Here is an 8,094-nt window from a genome sequence, read left to right on the forward strand (position 1 = left end):
TTCACACACTCACTAACCTTTGATCTAACTGCAAAATTTGAAACTGGGTCTCTGTCTGAACTGACATGCATCAGTTATCTGTGAGTAAATACACAGTTATCTGAAAATACTAGTTGTTACATGCATCCAAGCATTAGCAAACTAAATCTCATTAATTTAACAATTTGTTAAATTAATATAACTGGACTTGACTCAGTTAATTGAGCCAACTAATTACAACTCATCCTTATCTCTTTAACTGATGGATAAATTCATCAATCAATGGATAAATTGTTCCATCTCCTCACATAGACTTCACGTTTGTTTTTCTTTAACTAGTTAACTCAAGATGAATTAATTAATTAATTTACAAACTGCTGTTAATATCAAATTTGAATTTTACTTCCTATTTTTAGTCTAAGGACTGACTAAAATAGGAATCCATCTTGAAATGCTAAAAATATAACTTCTATTTTTAGCACTTCCATTTTTCATTCCCTGTTGCCCAATCCAGCACTGGTACCCAAACTGCTATTTTTAGCAGTGCTATTTTTAGCACCTCTATTTTTAAAAATTTCTTGTTGCCACTTTTCAACATGACTTTCACTTATTTATAAAAGTCAATGACATAATTTTTTTTTAAGTGAGCTAATTAGATTAATTTTGGAAAGAAGGGTTATTTTTTCTAAAATAAGCAATATCATTCACTTCCACACATTCACGTACTTCGTCAGCATCTTCAACAAATTTTCTTCAAAAATCGATAACATATTCATCTAGAAGCCGTTTTCAGAGCCATTTTTTTTAATCGGCCTAATTTTTCAAGATATTTCGATTGGAACACTTAGTTTCAGCATCTACAACTTCAGTTTTTATTAAAATGGAAAATTCATGCCAAGTTATTCTTGACAATACCTATTACTTCTAATGGTTGTCCTAAATGGAGGATTTACTTAGAAGTAAAGGTCTTTATAGAATAACCTCAAGACAAGAGTCTAAACCTAAACATGAAGATAAGCAAGCGAAATGGGAAAATAGGCAAGATCAAGCACATGGGTTGATATGGATGTTTATTTCTCCAAAACATAGATTCCATATCGCAAAACATGATACCCCTAATGAATCAATGAAACAATTGAATAAAGTTTTTGGAATTAAAAATGAAATTATAGCCAATGAACTCTAAAATGAGTTGCTTACATTGGACCGCAATAATTTTTCTTCAATTGAAGATTTTTTGGCCAAGTTCAAGACCCTTATACTTCTTGGAAGTTGTTAAGGTTAAGAAGAAATATGGTAGCCTTATCTATTCCATTCTTACTAGGCTGGGACCAGCCTACTATGTGCTTGTTTCCACCTTCCATTCTACTAGAGAAGCCTTCATTTATCAAGGACAAGACTACAAGTCCCACTCTTTTGATGTATTATGTGATTCTTCAATAAGAGAACAAGAAAAATTCTTGCATCTTAGTCTTCTTAATCTTGGAAAGTCTTCTAATAAAGCCTTAGCCACCCAAAAACAACCAAGTTTGAAGAATCCTAAGAGGATGCATCATAAAACAAATGGTCCTAAACCAACCAAGGGTCCTAACCACTTTCAGCGTCAAAATGAAAAATGAATTCAGCAAAATGATAAGGCAAATAAAAACAAAGGCAAGAAGACTGATAGACATTGCAACTTTTGTAATCGAGATGACCAATTAGAATCCAAATGTTTTAAGAAGATGGAAGCCTTGGAAGCAGCAATAAGGAAGCATAACATCCATCTGGAGCACCCTTCAACTTCAACTTCATCTTCCAGAATAACACTTTCTACATGTGGTTATCAAGCATCTCGATCTGATTATTCTCTAAATGTATCTTCTTCTTCTCATTTTCATAAGTGGTTCATTAATTCTGGAGCTTCTTATCACATGGACAAAAACAAAGCCATGTTTTCTTCTTTAAATGATTGTAACACCAAAAATATATATGTTGGCGATGATAGATCTGTTAGTGTTGTAGTGACCATAACTATTCATCTAGACAATGGTTAATTTAATGATGTATTATGTCTTCCCATGTTATCCTAAAACCTTCTATCTATATATCAGATAACTCATTCAGGTGAAGGTAAAACCACTGAATTTTCACCTCACAATGTTGTAATTAAGGAGCTAAGAGATCCTAGACAAATTTTAGCTACTGTAATTGATGATGATTCTAAAAGGTTGTATAAGTTTAACAAGTTTGGGTCATCAACTCTTCCCTCGGTATTTGTTGATCATAATGATGAAGTGAACAAACTCTGGCATCAACGATTTGGTCACATAAACTATCACTACCCTCAAAATATATGTAAATAAAATATGGTGGTAGGTCTTCCTATGTTGTCTTGCAGAGACAACATTTGTTCTAGATGTGTACTTGGAAAACATCATCAGGATAGTTTTTAAAATTGTGCCTCTTGGCACACCTCAGCCCCTTTACAACTTGTGCATAGGGATTTATGTGGTCTACTTCTAGTTGTTTCATTCTCCGGCTACAAGTATTTCTTAACTTTCATTAATGATTTCTCTAGATGAACTTAAATATACTTCTTAAAGCTCAAGAATGAAGTATTTAACGTGTTCTTCACCTTTAAGGCTTTTGTTGAGAAACAAACTGGACATCAAATTCTTAAGCTAAGATCAAATAATGGCAGAGAATATGTTAACAAAAAATTCATCAACTTTTGCACTGAGCATGGAATTCAAATGCAACATATTGCTCCATATACTCCACAACAGAATGGTCTAGTTGAAAGGGAGAATCACACCTTAAAGGAAATGACTAATTATATGCTTCAATCTAAAAGGCTTAGTCTTAATTTTTTGGGTAGAAGTAGTTAACTATGAAAATTACACAGTAAATCACACTCTTACTAAGGTTTTAAAGAATATCACTCTAGAAGAAGCATGGAGATCAATTAAACCAGATGTAAGTCACTTTCATGTTTTTAGAAGTGAAGCATGGGCCCATATTCTAGATGAGAAACATAAAGCCTTATAACCTAAGAGTGAAAAATATATTTTTGTTAGATATTCTAAAGATGTCAAAGGATATAGAATTATTCCACCTAAATCCAAAAATGTTATCATTAGAAGATACGTAAAGTGTGTTGAAAATATATCGACCTAAGAGGCTAGATCGACAGATGTGCCACCTCTCTCTATCCTTTCTACTTATGAAAATATTTCTTCTCCAGATGATGACAGCAAGGATGAGAATCCTCACCCACCTTCTCGGGATCCTCTTTCAGATCCCTAGCTCCCAAAATGGGTCCGTGCTATTGAAAAGTGTGCAACAAGAAATGCTAAATTTAGGAAGTGCTAAAAATAGAACTGCTAAAAATAGAACTTCTAAAAATAGCAGTTTGGCCAATGAGCATTTTGGCCACCATGGGTGAGAGGTGAAAATGCTAAAAATAACATCTTCTAAAAATAGCATTTCCGGGTCCCTTCCTATTTTTAGTAGTCCCTGGTCTAACTATAGGAAATAAAAATGAATTTGGTCTTACCAGTAGTTTAAAATATCAATTAATTAATTCTCCATGAGTTAATTAGTTAAGGAAAAGAAAACTTGAAGTCTTTGTGAGAACATGCAATTATTTCTCCATGCATTGGGGAATGTGTCCTTGATTTGCTCCACTGATTGAGGAATTAAGGATGAGTTATATATTGAGAGGACCAGTTGACTTATTTTAACTTAGTCAAGTTCAGTTATATTAATTTAACAAGTTGTTAAATTAATGAGATATAATATGTTGATGCTTGCATGCATGTGACAACTATTATTTTCAGATAACTATGTATTCACTCATGGATAACTAATGCATGTCAGTTCTGTCAGAGACTCAGTTGACATCAGAGAAGGGACAGTGTACTATTAGTTGGATGGATATTTTTCCTATAAAGGAAGCACATAAATGATGAGGACTTATATCCTTCATGTTTGTGCAGTTAGATTAGAGGTTAGTGAGTGTGTGAAGCGGCCAATTCACATAGGTGGTAGCACTGGATCCCAAGGAAACTGCACAAGGAAATAGGAGGCTTGGAGGGTAGAGGAGAAGGTTTGTGAGAAGCCTTTGACTGTGTATGAGTAGCAGAGAGATTGTAGTGGGAGCTGGATAGCTTCTGAACTAAGGCTTTTTGTAATCTGGACTATATTTCCACTTGTATGAAAATAGATAGATGGCGTTTTAGGCAGGTGCTTTCCCTAGGTAAATTCTTCTGTGTTATGTGTGATTGATTCCTTCATATTAGTTATATGTGTTCTTATTGATGTTGCTCATGGTTGATTAAGATTCCGCTAAACTATTTGTAGAAGTAGATCAAGTGTTTTGCTTTAGTACATTGCATTACCAGGTTGATCTACAGTGGGAATTTCTACATGGTATCGGAGCTAGATGATTTGTAGAAAATGTTCTACATGGTATTAAAGTTAGCCGATTTGTAGGAAAATTTGTACAAAATTCAACACGCACTACTTAGGATGCAGCATATTCTCTCGTAGGTCATCCTATAGATCATTATCGGATGCATTCTCAGTTTGATAGAGCCTCTTCTTTACTATCTCAAGCTTCAACGAATTATGATTCTAACACCATTGCAGAAAATTTAGCCCATTGATATTGGGACGCATCTATGAATGAAGAGTATCGTTCATTATTGGAAAATGATACATGGGATATTGTTCCTCTTCCAAAGGGATGAGAACTTGTTAGATGCAAATGGGTTTACAGAACCAAGTTGGACCATATGGAAAAGTTGATAAGCATAAAGCTCGTCTTGTTGCTAAGGGTTCTTCACAAGTTGAAGGCATTGACTATACTGAAAACTTCTCCCCTATTTCCAAAATCAACAATATCTACCTTGTTATTTCCCTTGCTGCCTCTTTCAAATGGGAAGTCCATCGGATGGATGTTAAATCTTCCTTCTTGCATGTGGACTTGCATGAATAAATCCATATAGAACAACCTCTTGGCTTTATACAGATAGAATCTATGCTTGTATGTGAGCTCAAGAAATACCTTTATGGTCTCACGCAAGCCCCTCGAGCTTGGTATGCCAAAATGGATAGCTTTCTTTTAGGTACTGTCTTTTCTAGGTGTCATTCTAACAATACTATCTACACCAAGAAAGTGGGTAAGTCTCTTATGATTCTTATTATTTATGTTGATGATCTTGTCATTACTGGTAGTGGTCCGAGCCTTATAAACTATGTGAAGTCAAACCTTATAATTTAGTTGGAAATGATAGACTTAGGACACTTGCATTACTTTCCTGGTCTTGAAGTCTTGCAATCCAAAGAAGGTATTTTCCTTTAAAAGTCCAAGTATGCATGTGATCTTCTATGCCACTTTCACATGGAAGATAGTGAGATAGCACCTTCTCCCTTTTAGTCCGGAGCCAAACTTTTAGTCACTTGTACTTCCCTTGTAGTTGATGCTACCTTATACCGTCATCTTGTAGGAAAAATTGTGTATCTAACCCATACCCATACCGACCTTTCCTTTTTTGTTGGCTTTATTGCTCGATTTATGAAAAACTGACATGCAAGTCATTGGAAAGTAGTTACAAGAATAGTTGACTATATTCTAGGCACAGTTCAGTTTGGGATTCATTACAGTACAAAAGCATCTCGTCTATTAGTTTGTTTCACTAATTCCGATTGGGCTGGTGATGTTGATGATCGGAAGTATGCTACAGGTTATGTCTTTACTCTTGGTTCTAAATGTATTACATGGGCTTGCAAGAAAAAAAGTGCCATTTATCTTTCTTAAGCATAAGCATAGTATCTTGGCACCGTAGAAGCTAGTAAGGAAGCCCTGTGGCTTTGTTAGATCTTGTTAGAGTTTCAATTTCAGTAGCAACATCCAACTACACTTTGGTGTGATAATCAAAGTGCCATTCAACTATGCAAAGATCCAGTCCAACATCAACACAAAAAACACATTGAAATACAATGCACTTCATCAGAAAGCTCATTCATGACCATGTTCTTAAATTGCAATATTGTTCAACCGATGATCAAGCTGTAAACATCCTTACAAAGGCTCTCACAGAGGCGAAGTTTACTAAACTTCAACTTATGGTGCAGGATAAGCTCTAATGCCTCCTCCCTTCTCCTATTCTGTCATATTTTTACATCCTTCAATCCTATCCCAAGTTGTTCCTAAGGGGGGATGTTAGGGTATTTCGACACATAGGAAATAGTTAAGTATAACTTCTTCCGGTGTAGAGTTAGGTAATGTGTGTTTCTTTACTATGTACTTTTGTAACTTACAATACGATGGTCACGATATGTTCTAGACATGAAGCGATCTAAAGTTTCATTCTCTCCTTGGTATTACCAACACTTGATCAATGGCTTAACACCCGATTTGTCCATGATCTCTATTCGAAGAGAATGGAGGGTCATTTCTAAGGTGACCATTTATGAGAGAACCTTATGTAAATTTTCTTTCTTTTACATTAACAAATTTCCTAAAGTGGACATGTTGGCTCAGGTCATGGACTCCTTCCCTCTTTGAGGGTTTTAACCATGTCAAGGATACTGGTGTACTGATCTATGATTTGTTTGTGAGTAGTGTCCTTTGGTGTTCTATTTGAGGAACTTACGCTCTAAATTCCTAAAACTTATTGGGTGAAATATTTTAGACAGTCATGGCTTGCTTAAAGTCTAAAGAACCCGTAGGAAGCTTGTGGATTAATGAAGGTATGGGCTAGGTAAGAGACACTTTGGTATTTGTGAGGGATGACGAACTACTAAGAGTTTCCTTGGGGATGAAAGTCTAGTTCTTGACTAATTGATGAAGTACATGGAGAGGTGATTTATTTGCCCAATAGTAGCTTATCCAAGTCATGAAACCTCCATTGAAGTGGACTCTCTTCTCTAGAAAGTGGTATAGGACTCTTTTTACTATCGTAACCTAGCAAGGGTGTTAATCATGTCCGTAAATTATAGAATCGCATATTGGAGGCTAGTGTAGCTAGTGGGTGAAGGAAAATTGACCTTCTGACATCCTATTCAAATTGTCAATATTTGTTAAGCTTCCACTCAAAACCACTCCACCTCAAGAGATATAATTTGGCTTAGGTCTAGCAGCTACAAGTAAATGTGGTTGTAGCTTATCTCAGCTTTGATGGAGAGTCACAGTCTGAATATCAGTTGTCAAACCTTTCAAATTTTAAGATAAGTGATACTTCTCTTGCACTTGAATGTTTAGAATAGGCTTAATGTGTTTCCTTAAGGCATGTATTGTTAATGATCTAGTGTGTTGGTTATGTCTGTGATCTACTACAGAATGTGATTTCCTTCTCACTTGAGGAATTTTAATTTCCTGTAATATTTGTAGTTAATTGAATGGATTATGGTATGAATTCATGAGCTTGTTTCTGTTTATTATTAGCTTAAGAGTCCTAAATATTTCCTAAACTATTATGAGCTTGAAATTTGTCTAATGTGACTTAAATGAATGTATATATACATTTATCATATTTGTTATGAAATTAATAGAGTTGGGTTTAAGGCCTTTTTATCAACTACCAAGCTGAGGAATGATAGAAATGTGTGTTCCTGTCTAGTTCCTGAAGTAGGGAGGGTGGCATTGGTAATAGAGCTCTGACCTTGCATTATACACCTAGTTCCCTGGGTTGATGGTTAGCAAGAAAACCTGATGGTACCTAGAGAGGCTAAAAGGAGTGTGTGTGTATAATATATCGATTGGAACAAATCCCTGTTAAAACCTTGGGTGATACATCAGAACAAATATCTATATATCTATATATCTATATATCTATATCTATCTATCTATATATATATATATATATATATATATATATATATATATATATCTGTGTGTGTGTGTGAGTGTTTACATTAATAAGTAGTTGTGTTAGATAAGAAATTAAGGCATGAAGGGGTCCAACACTTGAGTTTTAAGGGGAAAAGTATGCAGGTGTTGTAACCAAGTATTGAGGGTGGGGAAGGTCCCAACATAATTTCATACATATGCCACAGGACTAGTAGTCTATGGCTCCAAGGAGAAAGGGGGCTCAAGTTTTATGTGCCCGTGCTAATAGGCACTATGTC

This window comes from Pinus tabuliformis, chromosome X, assembly GCF_031772625.1.
Source record: "Pinus tabuliformis cultivar Carrire ecotype Pingquan chromosome X, CPIR1, whole genome shotgun sequence".
Lineage (NCBI taxonomy): Eukaryota > Viridiplantae > Streptophyta > Pinopsida > Pinales > Pinaceae > Pinus > Pinus tabuliformis.